Here is an 18,124-nt window from a genome sequence, read left to right on the forward strand (position 1 = left end):
AGAGTGCTTCATCCTGCCAAGGACTGAGGTAGTGGATGTGATACTCCACTGGTTCTGGAGGGGGGTTTGTGCCCATAGTGCTTCATCCTGACAAGGACTGAGGTAGTGGATGTGATACTCCACTGGTTCTGGAGGGGGCTTTGTTCCCAGAGTGCTTCATCCTGCCAAGGACTGAAGTAGTGGATGTCTTTCTCCACTGGTTCTGGAGGGGTCTTTGTGCCCAGAGTGCTTCATCCTGCCAAGGACAGAGGTAGTGGATGTGATACTCCACTGATGGTGGTACAACATGCAAGCTGCCCAGGCTCCTGGAACTGACCACCAGCCGCATACGACTGCCCACTGGAGATGGCAGCCATGTCTGCAGTGGTGCCACTGGCTCAGGATGTCACAGGGCCGCTGGCGGTGCTGGCGGCGGTGTCAGTGGCATCGGTGCTTGCGGCGGACTCTGTGGCATTGGTGCTGGCAGCGGGCTCTGTGGCATCGGTGCTGGCGGCAGGCTCTGTGGCATTGGTGCTGGCGGCAGGCTCTGTGGCATCGGTGCTGACGGCGGGCTCTGTGGCGGTGGTGCTGGCAGCGGTCTTTCTGGTGGCGGTGCTGCTGGTGGGCACAGTGACTGCCATGCTGGTGGCGGGCTCAGTGACTGCGGTGCTGGTAGCGGGCTCAGTGACTGCGGTGCTGGTGGCGGGCTCAGTGACTGTAGTGCTGGTGATGGGCTCAGTGACTGCGGTGCTGGTGGTGGCCTCAGTGACTGCAGTGCTGGTGGCTGTACAGGTGGCGATGCTGGTGGCGGTCTTGTCCGCCGTGCAGGTTGACGTAGACGTGGACCTGCCCTTGATTTTCTGGCCCTTCCCCACCTTGGATGGTGGCGCAGCTGTCTTGCCACTATCCACTTTTGTTTTGCCTGAGCCCTTGGTGGCAGGTGTTTTCGCATTCTCCCTCCGGTATGTGGACAACTTTTTTACTTTTGGGGGTGGTGGAATGTCCTTGCCCTCGCTCTGTGGAACACTGGCAGCCATGTTGCTTGGCGCACTCCAAAAGCCCGCAGTTGCTGGCACCACTCTGCCCGGTGATGTGGTGGCTGAAGTGCTGGGTTGGGACCTGGAAAGGCAAGTCCTAGGGGACGGACGGGGGGAGGTGTAGGGAAGAGGTCAATATTAGACAGGAAAAGCTTTTTAGACACACTGGGACGGGTAGATGGAGGGGGTTTGGGAGTGGAGGAAGAGATAGTGGTTGTAGGAGATGTATGTTTCCTGACTTTGCGTGAAGGTGCATGGGCTGGAGGCTGTTGCGAGGTGGATGGCTGTTGGGTGGGTGTGTGGCTGCATTTGTGTAGTTTGGGAGGAGGGCTCACAGACACACTGGTAGAGGACACGGGATGTGTGAATGGTAGTGGGGGTGGTGAGTGCACGTGAGTGGTGTGTGGTGATGGGCATGCTGGTAATGGAGGTAGTAGCTGAAGATGAAGTGCATGCAGGTGTGAGTGGAGACGAGACAGGGAGGGAGGAGGTAGACATGGACTAGGGGGACACAGTGGAGGCAGTGGATTTTGGTATGTGTGCATGGGTATGATGCTTGTGTGAGTGCCTGTGGTATGTGTGGTGCTTATGTTTTCCAGAGCCACCCTTGTGTGTTGAGGTGTGTGCATGCTGGTCTGATGGTGTGCTTGGGATAGGCTGAGGTACAGGGGATTGGGTCTGGGTGGAGGAAGTTGGAGGGGGGAGGCTCGACACCAGGACAATGGCTGCCATCAGAGCTGAGGCCAGAGCCTGAAATGCTCTCTGTTGGGCTGCCTGGCCAGAATGAATGCCCTCCAGGTATGCATTTGTTTGTTGCAACTGCCTCTCTACACCCTAGATGGCATTCAGAATGGTAGACTGCCCAACAGTGAGGGATCTCAGGAGGTCAATAGCCTCCTCACTGAGGGCAGCAGGGCTGACTGGGGCAGGGCCTGAGGTGTATGGGGCGAAGGAGATGCCCACCCTCCTGGGTGAGCGGCAACAGGACACACGCTGAGGGGCTGCTGGGAGGGCGGTGCTGGTAGTGGGGGTGGTGGCTGTACCTGTTGATGCGGGGGCACAGAGGGGCCCGCCACCGCAAGGGAGCTCCTATCAGAGGAAGAGTCGCTGTCGCTGATGTCACCTCCTGTCCCCGCCATGAAGCTCCCCTCGCCCTCCGTCCCACTGGTGGCTTCAGACTCCGTTGTTTTTCCATCGAGGGCCATGTGGGATGCAGCTCCCTCCTGCTCCGGTGCCACTGCTCCTCCGCCTGATGACGCTAATGCACACAAGAACAGGGAGACCACAAAAAGAGGGGGGGGAGACAGAAGAAAGACATGTTTAGTGCATGCAATACCACTACCGTTGGCGGACACTACAGACACAGCAGCCCTCTGCACTACGCCATGCACTTTGAGTTCCCTAATTAATCACAGGGACATGGGGTACAAGGCCTATGCCCGAATGCTGCACACATGGAAGTCACAGGAGGCTGATTAGGTGTAGTTGGCTCTTACCACTGGTGGGGTTGGGATGCCACATAGCCTGCCTCACGAAGGGACCTTGCCTACAAAACTCGCCCTGGCCTAGGGGAACCCACAGGGCACCTCCCCAACCCAGACACCTCGTAATGCGTGCGGAGTCAGATGGATGTGACTGTACTCCCCCCCTTGTGGCTGCTGTGATGCCCTCACACACCAATCCAACTCCGGATAGGCCACCGCCAGGATCCAGAACATCAGGGGGTCATGGTGCGACAGGCACCCCTCCCATGTTGGGAGGCCATCCCCAGCTGGGCCTCCGCCGTCTTCTTGCTCCAGCGACAAATGTCCTCCCATCTTTTACGGCAGTGGGTGCTCCGTCTGTGGTGGACCACCAGGGTCCAGATGTCCTTGGTGATGGCACGCCAAATATCCTTCTTCTAGTGGGCGCTGACCTAGAGGAATAGTAAAGGGGAAAAGGAAAAACTTTAACAGTCCGGACCGTCATATTCATTTACCCACGTTCCCACCCTTGCCCTTACGCACATACACTCACCGTCCACTCGTGCAGGCCTCAGTCCTCCTCTCCTGTTGAAGATCAGGTATCAAATGAGTGAACAGACAGAAAATGGCAGTCACGTCCGCGGTGGTGCATACCGTCACCGCCGGCGTACTTTGTCATTGGCTCCTGGGACCTATAGGGTTCAATGTTAACCAATGCAGGATTGTGCCGCGGTCTTCGACCGCTTACCGCGACGGTGTAGAACGCCAGCGCAGTTACCTCATATCCCCTTGTCCCACCTTACAGGTCAGGCAGCCACCATTTCAGGGGGCCACATGGCATTATTTTTAAATGAGTCACACCTATCTAGGCCTTGCATACAAACAGTGACAGGCACATTGTGGATTGACAAATGTGTGCAATAATACATTTTTTAATACCCCAGTGTTGGCTGACTCTCTGCTCGTTGTTCTCGTCCATAGGGCACGTCCTCTGGGGCAGGTGAGGAAATGGCGGCATCCTCCGGTGTACAGACCGCTGGTGGACCTGTCGACAATGGAAGAGAGACACGTATTAGTCACCTACAGACTTGATCGTGCAACAATCCATGAACTGTCTGCCCAGTTGGAGCCAGACCTGATGTCAGCTATCCGCTATCCCACAGGAATCCACCCTCTAGTGCAGGTCCTGTCAGTACTCCATTTTCTGGCAAGTGGGTCTTTTCAAACGACAGTGGCCATTGCATCAGGGATGTCCCAGCCTATGTTCTCAAACGTGTTGTCCAGAGTGTTGTCTGCCCTGCTGAAACACATGCGCAGCTACATCGTTTTCCCTCAGGTGGAGGATTTGCCCACAGTGAAAGGTGACTTCTATGCCCTGGGACATCTCCTCAACATCATAGGTGCCATTGATGGGACACATGTGGCATTGGTACCCCGCGCAGGAGTGAACACGTGTACAGAAACCGGAAGAGCTACCATTCAATGAATGTGCAGATGGTGTGTTTGGCCAACCAGTACATCTCCTATGTGAATGCCAAGTTTCCAGGCTCAGTGCATGACGCTTACATTCTGTGGAATAGCAGCATCCCAGAGTGTGTGGCTAATAGGTGAGGACAAGGACCATATACCATGTGAATAGTTGTTTGGGTCTGGGGTTGTCGCTAAGGGTTAGTGTGTGTCTAACAGTTGTCCCTCGACATTTGCAGGTGACTCTGGGTACCCCAAACTGTCATGGCTACTGACCCCAGTGAGAAATCCCAGGACAAGGGCAGAGGAACGCTACAATGAGGCACATGGGTGAACTAGGAGAGTGATCGAAAGGACCTTCGGCCTCCTAAAGGCCAGGTTCCTGTGCCTCCATATGACAGGTGGTTCTCTCTACTACTCACCAAAGAAGGTGTGCCAGATCATCGTGGCCGGCTGTATGCTGCACAACCTGGCTTTGCGACGACAGGTGCCATTTCTGCAGGAGGATGGCCCAGAAGGAGGTCTTGTGGCAACTGTGGAACCTGTGGACAGTGTGAAGAAGAGGAGGCAGAAGAAGAGGATATTAACAACAGAAACAACGTTATCTAGCAATACTTTTGAGCGAGAAACAAGTAAGAAGATGTCACTGGCTCACACATCTCATACAATTGTTAGACCTATCATATGTCTGTCACTTTCACCCAGTGTATGGACCCTGCCTTGTCACTTTGCCTTTACATTTCACAGATGTGGGTCCCACTGTGTCACCTCTGCTATATTACCTCATGGACTAGAGCTGTGTGTTATAGGTATATTGACAATACAATCGACCTTGCTATTTTCCTTGTTTATTGCAAATACACATTTGTGAAAGCACAGACTGACTCCAGATTGTTTTTTGATTCAGGGGTGTTTAATTCAGTTCAAATTAGTGGAGGGGGTTGTAAAATGGGCAGGGGTGATGGTGGAGGATTATCCATGGCAGAGTCCAGTCTATTTGTTTCACAGGTGCATTGTCCAAAGGGGCATAGGAAGTGGAGCTAGGGCAGTTGATGGATGGACAGGGTGACGAAGTGGGACAGAAGGATGACATGCAGGGTGGTCTCATTTCCTGGCGGGGGTCTTGGCATTGTTCTCTGTCTTTGTCCTGGATCTCAGGGACCGTTTGCGGGGTGGTTCTCCATCTGCAGGGGGTGTGGTGCTGGTGTTGTGGTCCTGTGGCGGTGCCTCCTCTCCACTAGCGCCGGTGGAGGTGGTGGGCTGTTCATCATCCAGGCTAGTGTCAGGGGCCCCTTGTTGTGCCACAGTGTCCCTCCTGGTGTTCACAAGGTCCTTCAGCATCCCTACAATGGTGACCAGGGTGGTGTTGATGGACTTGAGTTCCTCCCTGATCCCCAAATACTGTTCCTCCTGCAGCCGCTGGGTCTCCTGAAATTTGGCCAGTACCGTTGCCATTGTCTCCTGGGAATGATGGTACACTCCCATAATGTTGGAGAGGGCCTCTTGGAGAGTGGGGTCCCTGGGCCTGTCCTCCCCCTGTCGCACAGCAGTCCTCCCAGTTCCCCTGTTTTCCTGTTCCTCTGTCCCCTAAACCGTGTGCGCACTGCCGCTACCCCCAGGTCCCTGATTTTCTTGGGGTGGTGGGTTTGCCTGGGTTCCCTGTAGTGGTGGACACACTGCTGCTTGACGTGTCCTGATGACAGAGGGATGGGCCCGCTGGGTGGGTGATGTGCTGGTGTTTCCTGAGGGGTGAGGCTTTGTGGTGGTATGTGCCAGTGTGTGTAAGGGGAACCGACTGTCCCGAGGTCCCAGATGGGCCGGGCTGGTCATCTTGATCCAGTTGGACAGAGCTGCTGTCATCACTGTGGGCCTCTTCTGTGGGGGGAGTGGACATGTCTGGAACCTCCTATCCGGTGACGTTGGGTAGGGTTCCTGCAGCGGTGTAAAGGCATGATTAGTGCATCTGTGTGTGCCATTGTGTGCAATGGGTATGTGACCCTGTACTCCAGTGCTTGAATTCTTGTGTAGGACCTTGTGTGATAGTTGGTTTGGGGATCTGTGTGGGTATGTGTAGTGGCATGCTTTGGTGATGGGTGTCCATGCTTTGTTGTTGCATGCAGGGCTTGGTATTGGGATGTGTGGGTTGTGATAGTGGGGCATATGTGAGGTGTTGGAGTGATGGGGGTGAGGGTGGGGTATGTGATAGCATGCAGGTAGGGTGGGGGATGTAATAGTTAAGATTTGACTTACCAGAGTCCATTCCTCCTGCTACTCCTGCAAGGCCCTCAGGATGTAGTATAGCCAAGACCTGCTCCTCCCATGTTGTTAGTTGTGGGGGAGGAGGCGAGTGGTCCGCCGCCAGTCCTCTGAACTGCAATCTGGTGTCTTGAGACCAAGGAATGCACCTTCCCCCATAGGTCGTTCCACCTCTTTATGATGTCATCCCTAGTTCTTGGATGCTGTCCCACTGCGTAGACCCTGTCTACGATTCTGCGCCATAGCTCCATCTTCCTAGCTATAGAGGTGTGCTGCACCTGTGATCCGAATAGCTGTGGCTCTACCAGGACGATTTCCTCCACCATGACCCTGAGCTCCTCCTCAGAGAACCTGGGGTGTCTTTGCAGTGCAATGGTGTGGTGTGGGTGATGTGTGGGGTGGTATGTGTTGTGTTAGGGGATGTGTTTGTGTGTGTTGTCTGAGGTGCGTGGATGTTGTGTGAGTGATGGTGTTGTGTGCCTGTGGATGCTAGTGGTGTCTCTCTCTGTGCTTCTCTCCCAATTTTTGTAGTAGGGGTTTGTGGGTGCTGTGGGTGTGTGTTTTATATTATATTGATTGTTTTGGAGTGGTGTGTGGATGTGTATCAGGTGTGTGTATTTCGAATTGTCCAATGTGGTTGTGTTTTGCATATGTGTGTGTATTTTAAGCACGGCGATGTGTACCGCCAATGGAATACCGTGGTTGAAAGACCGCCTCGTGGATTCGTGGGTCGTGATAGTGTGGGCGTATTCCTGTTGGCGTGATGGTGGAGGTTTTGTTATCGCCAGTTTATCACTGACCTTTGGTGTGGCGGACTTGTGTAGGTGTCTGGATTTTGGCAGATTCCGGCCTGTGGGTCGTAATAGCTGTGGCGGAATTGCGCCGCTGCATCGGTGTGTTGGCGGTCTTCTGCACGGCAGTAAGCAGGATTTACCGCCAATGTTGTAATGAGGGCCATTGTTTCTTCATCATTATCTTCATGGAATCTGCAGTATTTTATGACTGTATCAAATTAATCTTTAGTTTCACCAACTCTTTGTCATACTTTACTAAATATGTATCTTTTGTAATCTACCTTCATCATTGGATTGAACTTGACATTCAAGGCTTTTTTTAATTTAACAGTACATAGCTTCATCAGCTTGCAGCATGTTCTTTATGACCTCTTTTACACCATCAGCAGAATGATTATTGAGGTATTTGATAATCTTTTAGTCATCTGTTTCTTCTAGCGCATCAATGAAATCATCAAATGTCTCTATCCAGGCAGTCCATCTATTGCCAGTATTTTGCTTTTTGGCAGTATCGAAGGATGGTAGTGGTTTCAGGAAGGCTATCTGATACCTGTTCATGGGATTGGCTGACATTATGCCTGGAGCACTCCGACTCCATCAACCTTTCATCAAAATCTGCTCCAATCACACTATCTGCTTGGCCCTGTAACGTGCTGGCCTTGGGGTCATTTTTGTGCCTGCTGGAAATGTGGCCTCTTTCTTGGCCTCCAGTGGAAGAACAGCCTTCTACTGGGCATCTCGCCCCTGCAGGTATGGACAGCTCCGTAAGCACAACCCCAGGCACATCTCTTGGGGCCACTTTCAGCAGCAGTATGATGAATCTCTTTAATCAGTTCTGGAAACCAGATCACCTTTCCTTGTACGTGACTTACTGCTTTTTAAGGCGTTCCTTTGCACTTGGTTGATCTCTGCCTTGCAGCGCTTCTGATCGCCACATTATTACTTATTTTGCTGTAGCTATTTGTTGCCCTTTCAGATCTGCCTTCAGCAGTAGTGCCCCATATACTGTTTGACGTTATATTGCATAGTGGCACAGTACGTTTATGTATGACCTTGCTAGTAGTTTCTTGACCAACCATGCATAGACCTCTCAGTGACGCCTTCTTTATCTTCAAACGCTTCACACCAGCTGGAGGTCTGCTTTTACTCAACATATGCCAAACATTGAGCTTTGGCACTTTGATGAAGGCAAATGTGGTATGCACAAGTAGTTTGCCTAGACTACTGCAAACTCTCTGGGAGAGCTCTGATGATCTTCGCGTTACTCATCCTCTAGCTTGTCAGCAGTTGTAGCTTCATCCACAGCCCAGGTACCCACCAATGACTATGCCACACATGGAGCAATGTATTTCACATCTTTATTCATCTTCCTGCAAATGTAAACTCAACATTCTAAACCTGCCTTAGCTTCATCATGTTTTAGCACTTGCATCATCACTCTATGGAATCTTTCAGGAGCCAAAAGATTTCTGTCATACACATGACACTACAGAAGGGAATTGCCTGTTGCCAAAAGATCAACAAGGAGAAGAGTTCCAAATAGAAAGTATGCTTCACTGGAATGAGTATATCTAGCTACGGTGTCAGTAGAAGAAAAAGAACCAAAGAAAGAAAGTTACAAACCAGAGAATCAATGTCATGAATTTGACAGTGAATCTGGGAATGAAATCAAGAGAGAAGAAGAACCACTTTGAGATAGGTAAATAGACTATTCAGAAAATGAGACAACAAAACAGTTGTTGAATAAGACGAAAACACTCAAACACAGAAAGGAAATGAACTTTTAATAAAACGGAAACTAAGGCTAATTTAATTTGTTTTGATTATTGCTTATTGATTTAAAGAAATAAAAACAACTCTATTAATGAATACAAGAAACTTTTTGTCACCTTTTGAATTTTTAAAGCATCACTTTTTGTCTCAACTACAAGATGGAGAACAGAAAGTGTTGTAAAATTGTAGGGTTAGTTATAACATTAACAGTATTATTAGCGTTAGTGAGATTGTTGTTGTGCTTACTGACTGTTGGGATATGCGTATGTGAAAGTCAAATTAGTTACTGTTAAGAATTAATTGAAGCACAATATAGTAGAGCATAAAGTGAATTTAGTTATTAAGTTTTGCGATAATATTTATACAAAAATGATTCACAGGGTTATAAATATTATGAAATGTATATGTTTGTTTTGTCTGCGCTTCACTTTCTATTTCTGCAGGGGAGGCATCATGATATGTACAGATTTATATTTCATACACTCTGCACTTGGCATCAGGGGTCACGGGTCCAGTAGGACCCCACCTCTAAGGTACACCAGCGGGAGGAGGCCTCCTGTGATGTTCTGCTATGCCCGAAGGCACATAAATTAAGACTTGCGCTTCCTATGCGCAGAATGTGCCTGGGCGCGTGCCCGGGCAAAGACCGGGCCAAAAGCAGGCCCGTCTGCACTCGTCCATAGCCGGCTGAGGTTGGGCTGGGCTTACCCTCTTGGTTTTCGCTCCTGCCTAATTTATAAAAAAAAAATCTGTTTTTATGTTGTGAGATTAAAGCAAATAGGTGGGCCCGTTCTCCTTATTATTCTGCTCTTATTCCCATAAAGGTGTGTTGAGGTTTCCAGAGCCCTAGGGTAAAAAAAAATGGGAACGCGTAAATTGCACGGGAGTAAGGAAGCATCCCAAAGCCTCAAAAGAGAACTACAATTGACTCTTTATTAACCCGGGCCATGGATGTGATTGCAAAAGAAATTGATGTGGCTGAGAGGAGGTTATCAATGGAGCCGGGGGAGGGCCCAAGTCCACTTGTGGGCCCCTCCACAGTTCTAAGCTCCCTCCTCCATGCTATAGGGTCCCCCAATAATTTGTCTTTAGGATCCCTTGATGAAACCCACTCGAGGGAGGTAGTAGTTGGGCGGGAACATTTAGAAAACTCATTAGCTCAGGCCCCTTATACAACCAAAGTGAGTGTCTTGGCAGTAAAAGGGAAGCAACAGTTCAAGCAATCAGAGACAAGAGGATTTATGAGTAATAAGGTGGGAGCCCCAGGTGGCAGCCAGGAGTGGGATCGTATACTGCATACATTTAAACAAATTGTTGAGCAGTGTCTGGCTCCTGTACTAGAAAGGTTATCTAAATTGGAGACGTCGATCTCTACCTTGAGCAGGCCACTTATGGGTCCCCTGCATTGGAGGAAAGAAGGTGCGAGGACAGGCGTTTGTGGGCAGTGGCATTTAGTAAACCTGAGCTTAGGGAGGTATGTCGCCTCTTCTCTGGAGTTTCACCCACAGCTCTACCCAACATTCAATCCTCCCAGTCATGTGCTGTGGGGTCTTCATTGCAAGGGGCCCCTTGTCCCGTGATGTTGGGAGGAAAATGGTGAACCAGGGGAAACCCATAGAAATAACTGGGGCAAGGATGTTCATAATGAGCCATTGTTAGACCTGACAGCCTTAGGGTGGTCAACCCTAACTTTTTGCCTGCCTCCCTCCATTTGTTTCACACTGTTTTTGCTGGCTTTAGGACTCTGCGCACTTTACCACTGCTAATCAGTGCTAAAGTGCATGTGCTCTCTACCTAAAACATGGTAACATTGGTTCACACCCAATTGGTATATTTGATCTACTCGTAAGTACCTAGTAAAGTGCACTACATGTGCCCAGGGCCTTTAGATTGAATGCTACTAGTGGGCCTGCATCACTGGTTGTGTCACCCACATAAGTATTCCCTTAACCCTGTTTCAGGCCTGCCATTGCAAGGCCTGTGTGTGCAGTTTTACTGCCACTTCAACTTAGCATTTAAGTACTTGCCAAGCCTTAACCTCCCCTTTTTCTACATATAAGTCACCACTACAGTAGGCCCCAGGTATCCCATAGGGCAGGGTGCTGTGTAGGTAAAAGGCAGGACATATACATTTGAGTTTTATATATCCTGGTAGTGGAAAACTCCTAAATTTGTTTTCCATTGCTGTACGGCCTACTCCTTTCATAGGCTAACATTAGGGCTACCATCAAATACTGTTCGAGTGGTAGATTCTGATCAGAAAGGAGTAGCAAGTCAAATTTAGTATGGCCAGAATGGTAAGACAAAATCCTGCTGACTGGTGAGGTTGGATTTTATATTACTGTTTTAGAAATGCCACTTCTAGAAAGTGAGCATTTCTCTGCAGTCAAAATCCTTCTGTGCGTTACAGCCTTGTGCATTTCACCCAGACAACCACAAACACAGGATGTTCAGTTACACTTGCACACATCTGCATACTGAATGGGTCTTCCTGGGCTAGAAGTTTGGAGGGCCTGACACCTACATTTCAAAGGACAGTGGCTTGCCCTCACACAAATGACTGCCACACCCCCTACTGGGACCCTGGCAAATAGACCTGTACTGAAAGGGGACAGTATGCACTTCAAAACAACCCTTTGAAGTCTTCCCCACTTCAAAGGCACTTTTGGGTATGAAAACTGGGTCCGTGACCATACCAAGGTTGACACTTCCTGGGAAAAACACTCTGAACCAGAACCTCCAACATGCCAAGAGGAGCTGCCTGGCTGCCCAAAGGACTCACCTGGACTGCTTTGCTGTGAAGGACTACTGCTTTTCTGTTGCCCCGCTGCCTTGCTGACCTCTGGCTCTGATGAGAAGAGCTCTCCAAGGGCTTGGATTGAGCTTGCCTCCTGTTCCCTGAACTCTCAGGACCAAAAAGGCTTCATCTCTGCAAAGAACTCCTTCTGCAGCAAAAAACAGCCTGCCCAGTGGTGAAAAAATCACTGCATCGCCGAACCAGAACGACGCAATCCGGCTCCCCGAGTGGAGGTTGATGCAGTGCCAGCATTGCAGCAGGTAACTTCGATGCACAGCCCACCGGATCAACGCATCGCTGAACGAAAATGACGCAGCCCAACTTCCTGCAATAGGAATTGATGCAGCACCAGTCGTGCAACATAAACTTCACTGCATCGCCCACCAGATCCACGCAACAGCTGTGACTTCGTCCCGCATGCCAAGGATTTCCATTCATCATTCCTGGGTATCAAAAGACCACGAGTCCAAAAGAGGATTCAAGCCTGCGTGTGGGAAATCGACGCAAAGCCCTTGCCATGTGAAAAGAATCAACGCATCATCTGTGCATCCCAGGAATCCGACGCACACCTACCTTTTTCAATGCATCTCCTCCTCTGCGGTCTTCATGCATGTGATTTTGATGCAAAACAGGTACTTTGTGCTTGCAAGACATAATTGTTACTTTTAAAGACTTACAACTCATCTTATCAGTGCAACAGCACTATTTCAACTTGTATTTATCAAATGTTGATCGTTTTGACCTGCATTTAACCAGATAAATATTCTATATTTTTCTAAACACTGTGTGGTGTATTTTTGTGGTGTTACACTGTATTATTCCATGATTTAGTGCACAAATACTTTACACATTGCCTTCTAAATTAAGCCTGACTGCTCAGTGCCAAGCTACCAGAGGGTGGGCACAGGATATTTTGGATAGTGTGTGACTTACCCTGACTAGGATTGTGGTCTCTATTTGGACAAGTGTGTATACGTCTGCCAACTAGAGACCCCATTTTTAACAGTGTGAGATAGTACCCTCTTTCTAGCATGGTTACCCCCACTTTTGGTCTGTTTGTGAGTGTGTCAGTGTGTTTTGCCTGTCTCACTGGGATCATGCTAGGTAGGACCCCAGTGTTCATAGTTTGTGGCCTAATGTGTATGCCTGTGTAGTGCCTAACTGTGTCACTGTTTATGCTCTCTCTGCTTTTAAATGTGCCACTGTAGGTCGGTGACTTCATTTACCAATTTCAATTGGCACACTGGACCCCCTTATAAGTTCCTAGTGTGGGTACCTAGGTACCCAGGGCATTGGGGTTCCAGAATATCCATATGGGCTGCAGCATTTCTTTTACCACCCATAGGGAGCTCAGACAAACCCTTACACAGCCTGCATTACATTGCAGCCTACGTGAAATAGTGCACACACTATTTCACAGCCATTTTCACTGCACTTAAGTAACTTATAAGTCACCTATATGTCTAACCTTCACTTGCTGAAGGTTAGGTGCAAAGTTACTATGTGTGAGGGCACCTTTGCACTAGCAAAGGTGCCGCCACATAGTTCAGGGCCATTTCCCTGGACTTTGTGAGTGTGGGGACACCATTACACGCGTCCATAAATATAGGTCAATACCTATATGTAGCTTCACAATGGTAACTCCAAATATGGCCATGTAACATTTCTAAGATCATGGAATTGTCCCCCCATTCCAAATATGGTACTGGGGAGCCAATTCCATGCATCCTGGGGGCTCCACCATGGACCCCCAGTACTGCCAAACCAGCTCTCTGAGGCTTGCACTGCCGCTACACCTGCTGCCACCTTACAGACAGGGTTCTGACCTCCTGGGGTCTGGGCAGCCCAAGGTACCCACTACAAACCAGGCCAGCTTCCTACAAACAGCCATCAAGAAGATTGCACTGTTTAAATTTGCCATCAGAATGTTGCCCATATGTGGCAGTATTGGTTGGAGTCCCTCCTCTTGAGTCATTCCAGGTTGAGACAACCGGAAACCTGCAGAATAAGGTTTGTCATTGGCTGAGCCAAAGTACAACTTTTCACACCATGGAATTGAGTTATTTTTTTTTGTGCGGAGAGTTGAGTAGATTGGTCCTACGAATAAATCCATGGAGGGAGACTGTGTGGTGGTCAATTGCAGAACCCCGGATATGGCGGGAAGGCTGATTTTTACTGCCAGGGAACCATTTATGATGGGACCTGGAATTAGGATTTTACCATTGGGGTTTTTCTATAAGCTCACGACCCCGTCGTCAGCTAAGGATTTTAATTGTCTGGAGCAGGGATCACTATACCTACGAGAAATAGATGCACCCTCCTGTCTGACTCCGGTGAAATCAACTGAGAAATCAGTACTGTGCCTAAAGGGGGCCTGGCTGGGGTAAGCCAGATATTTGTGGCCCTTGGAAGGGAAGTACCACATGCACAACTAGGGAACTTAGGTGGTCATTATGACATTGGAGGTCAGCTGACTACCACGCCGGAAATTGCAGTTGTACTGCCGCCAGGCCGGCGGTAATGACTGCCAAATTATGACCATGGGGGTGATCCCTCCAATAGACAGCCAATGTACCACCCCAACCGCCAGTGCAGTACGACCACTGAACACAGCGGTAGCCCTCTTCAGGCAGAGGGAAGACCAGGGTCTGCCCACCATATCATGACAGAGCAGACCACCAGGATTTCCAGGGTGTTAACAACGCCATCAACAGCCTGGCGGAAACACATCAAATAAAAGGAGACACTGACATCCAAGGACACAGAGGAGTCCGTGGCCACCATGGAACCACAACTGGAAGACTTCCCGATGCTGTACCATGCAATGGCAGTCCAGGAGCACCAACACAGACGACGACTGTGAGTACAGACACCTAGCACAGAAGGGATGGAGGGGAGAGTGACAAACACACACGCACAACAGACACCATGCATACACACCACACACCCAGAACAATCTGCAGAGTAAACAACAGCAACATCAGCCAGAAGTAAAGAAAGCCAGGACACATACCTTATGTCCAATTCTGTATTTCGCTGGACCTGCGCCCACAACAACTGAAGCAAATATATACAAAGGGCCATTGGCCAGTCCAATGTGAGCCATTTGCCACAGTGCAACGTCGAAGGTCCAACTTGACTCCTGACAGCCTAGTCACTCTACTGGGCAGGGGCATCATGAAGATGGTAGGCAGGCACCTCAGGGGGTGGGGGGTCGGAGGGTTCTTCTTGGGAGGGGGCTTGCATGTGGGAGAGGGCAGGTCCTTGCCCTTCTGTCTTGGGGCAGAGGAGTGGCCTTGGGACAGGGAGCCATAGTGCCACCCTTCTTCACCTTAGTGGCAGGAGTACTCTTAGGGGTAGGAACAGGAGTCGATTTGGAGCTGAGGGTACTGGGCTGGGGGCTGGGACTTTTCTTTTATGGGCAGGATGGGGGTGGGGAGGGAAGAGGTCAAGGTGGGAAAGTAAAAGCTTCTTAGGACCAATGGGGTGGGGTGTGGGAGGAGATATAGGAATGGAGGTAGATGGAGTGTTTCTAGGAGGAGGAGGCGTGCTGGACTTGGCTGCAGGTGCATGGACAGTGTGTGTGTGTGACGTGGATGGCTGTTGGGGGTCTGAGTAGGAGCGTTTGTGTGTCTTTGGAGGGGGACAGACAGGGTGGGGGAGGACAAACAGGAGGTGTGGATTGATGTTGTGGTGGGGTCTTCAAGTGAGGTGGGTGTGCTGCATGAGATGGTGATGGTGGTGGTGGTGACTTTGCATGTGGTGTTTGGGGTGCATGTCTGCAGGTCTGCTGTTGTGGTGACTGTGGGCAAAGCTGTACAGGTGGCAGGATCTGGGACTGTTGATGCTGTGAATGCAGGTGTGAGCGCTGATGTGACTGTGAGGGAAGAGGAGTGGGAGACAGTGGAGGCAATGGCTGTTGTTGTCTGTGCATCTGCGTGTTGGCTGTGTGTGTGCTTGTGCAGAAAAAATGTGGTGCCTGTGTTTGTCTGTCTGACTTCTGTCTCTTGTTTGGGTGCATGCTTGTCAGAATGTGTGTGTGAGATGGGTTAGGGAGAGGAGACAGGGACTGGGAAGAGGTAGTTGGAGGAGAGGTGGAAGAAACAGGGACACTGGCTGCCGCCAGAGCCTGAAACTGAAATCTCTGTAGTGCTGACAAGCCACAGTGAATGCCCTAGAGGAAGGCATTGAATTGCTGCATCTGGGATGCCAGCCCCTGGAAGGCATTCAGTATGGTTGACTGCCCTCCAGAGATCGATCTCAGGAGGTCAAGAGCCTCCTCACTGAGGGCAGCAGGGCTGACTGGGGCAGGGTCTGGGGTGCCTGGGGAGACACTACTGGGAGGACGGTGCTGGTACGGGGGTGGTGGAAGACAAAGTAGCTGGAGTCATCCCAGAGGGGTCCGCTACCACCAGTGACCTTCCATCAGAGGAGGAATCAGAGTTAGTCTCCCCATGGTGCTCCCCTCACCCTCCAACCCACTTGTACCCTCGGCATCGGTGGACTCTGCCTCCTAGGTCCAAAGGGGGCTGCAGGTCCCTCACTCGCCAGTGCACCTGCTCCTTCACAAGATGATGGTAATGCACACACAGACAAGATGACAAAAGGAGTGGGGGAGAAAGAATGGGAGCACAGGGTCAATCACAGCACCAACAGCACAGATGGCATACACATCACAGTCACTCACTGGGACTAAGATTGGGCAGTATGGACCACAGTGACAAGCCATTTCCTAGGTACTACAGCAGGTAGGAACCCAAACACTACCATCTGCACACCTACTGGGACCAACTAAGCCCTGTCTGCCAATCCAAGCTAGCTACCTAGCAATATCAAATATGCATACCACCATACATGGCTATGAAGGATCACGCAGGACTGTCTAAACCGGCATATTGGGGCATCCACTGACTAGAACCGTGTACAGAAATCACATGCCAGGCAACAAATAATGTATACCACACACACTGTACTCACCCCCATGGGGCTGCTTGCTGCCCTCAAGCACCCATCCAACTCAAGATTGGCCAGTATGTGGGCCATTAGGGGGGTAAGGCTCCGACGTGAGGCCATTCCCAGCTGGGCCTCCTTAGTCTACTGGACCCAGCGTCTCTCGTCCTCCCACCATTTCCTGCAGTGGTTGCTCCGCCGGCTATGGACCCCACAGGTTCCGCACATCCTTGGCGATGGCACGCCACAACCCCTTCTTATGATGGGCGCTGACTTACAGAGGAAACACAGACAGAAGGACACCATGAATCAGACTATTCAGCCTGTCACACAAATGGCTTACACACTGGATTTGCCCCTCATCAAGCACACACATGACCCATACCTCTGTATTCACATTGCCTGCTGCCATGACCACCCAAATGACACACTGCTAGCACACACATACATCTACATGTAGCCAAGTCGCATGCAACATACCCATGATGCACTCACTTGTTGGTCTGGAGGCCCGTACAACTGGCCATACAACGGTAGGACCCAATCCACGAGCATCTCCAACTCCTCCGACATGAAACCTGGGGCCCTTTCCCCTGATGCACAGACCATGGCAGGTTCCAGACACAGGTCACAGCAGCACAGGCAGTGGAGATGCCATTGAGTGGAAAGTCAGGAAACAAGTGAAGTGATAGAAAGAAAATTCCAGTCACGACCGTGGCAGTGAACACTGTCACCCCTTGCATTGATCATCATTTGTTCCTGTACTCCAGAGATCCCCATGTTAGCCAATGAGGAATTGCAGACAGCCTTCCGCCATGACACCTGTGGCCAGTGGAATGAGGTCACTTCTACCTGTTCCTGCATACAGGACAGGCAGTTGCCATTTCCTACTGCTAGTCCTCATGTATTGAATTAAAATGTGCATCATTGGTGTTGACTGTACACACCTAGACAATTCTAAGGTCCTACATGCATACATGCTCTGTGTACTATAATGTTGTGTCTCCATAGGTCCTGTTGTCACACCTGTTTTACTTTTGGATCACTTAGATACCAACCACTGTGAATGAATAGGAGGAGGAGGCAAGCACCCGTGTACATACCCCATGTGGACTTGGCTACACTAGAGGGCGGACACATCATACTCACCTATCGTCTGGACAGGGCCACAATCATAGATCTGTGTACACAATTGGAGCCTTACCTGCTAACTGCTATCTGTGGCACCACAGTAACTTCCCCTCTTGTGCAGGAACTATCAGTGCTCCATTTCTTGGTAACTGTTTTTTTCCAGGTGACTGTGGGCTTGGCTGCAGGAATGTCACAGCCTTCTTGATTGTGCTTGGAAGGGTTTTGGCTGCCTTGCTCAGACACATGTGCAGCTACATCACATTCCCCCAGGTTGATGATTTTCCCACTGTTATGGCTGGATTCTATACAATGGGACACATACCATATGTGATTGGGGCCAGTGACGTGACCCAAATTGCCTTTGTCCCTCCCAGGAAAAATGAACAGAAAAACAGGAATAGGAAGAGTTTCCACTCTCTCAATGTCCAGATGGTGTGCCTTGCTGACCAGTACATCTCCCACGTCACTGCCAAGTAT

Source organism: Pleurodeles waltl, chromosome 1_1 (genome assembly GCF_031143425.1).
Source record: "Pleurodeles waltl isolate 20211129_DDA chromosome 1_1, aPleWal1.hap1.20221129, whole genome shotgun sequence".
NCBI lineage: Eukaryota > Metazoa > Chordata > Amphibia > Caudata > Salamandridae > Pleurodeles > Pleurodeles waltl.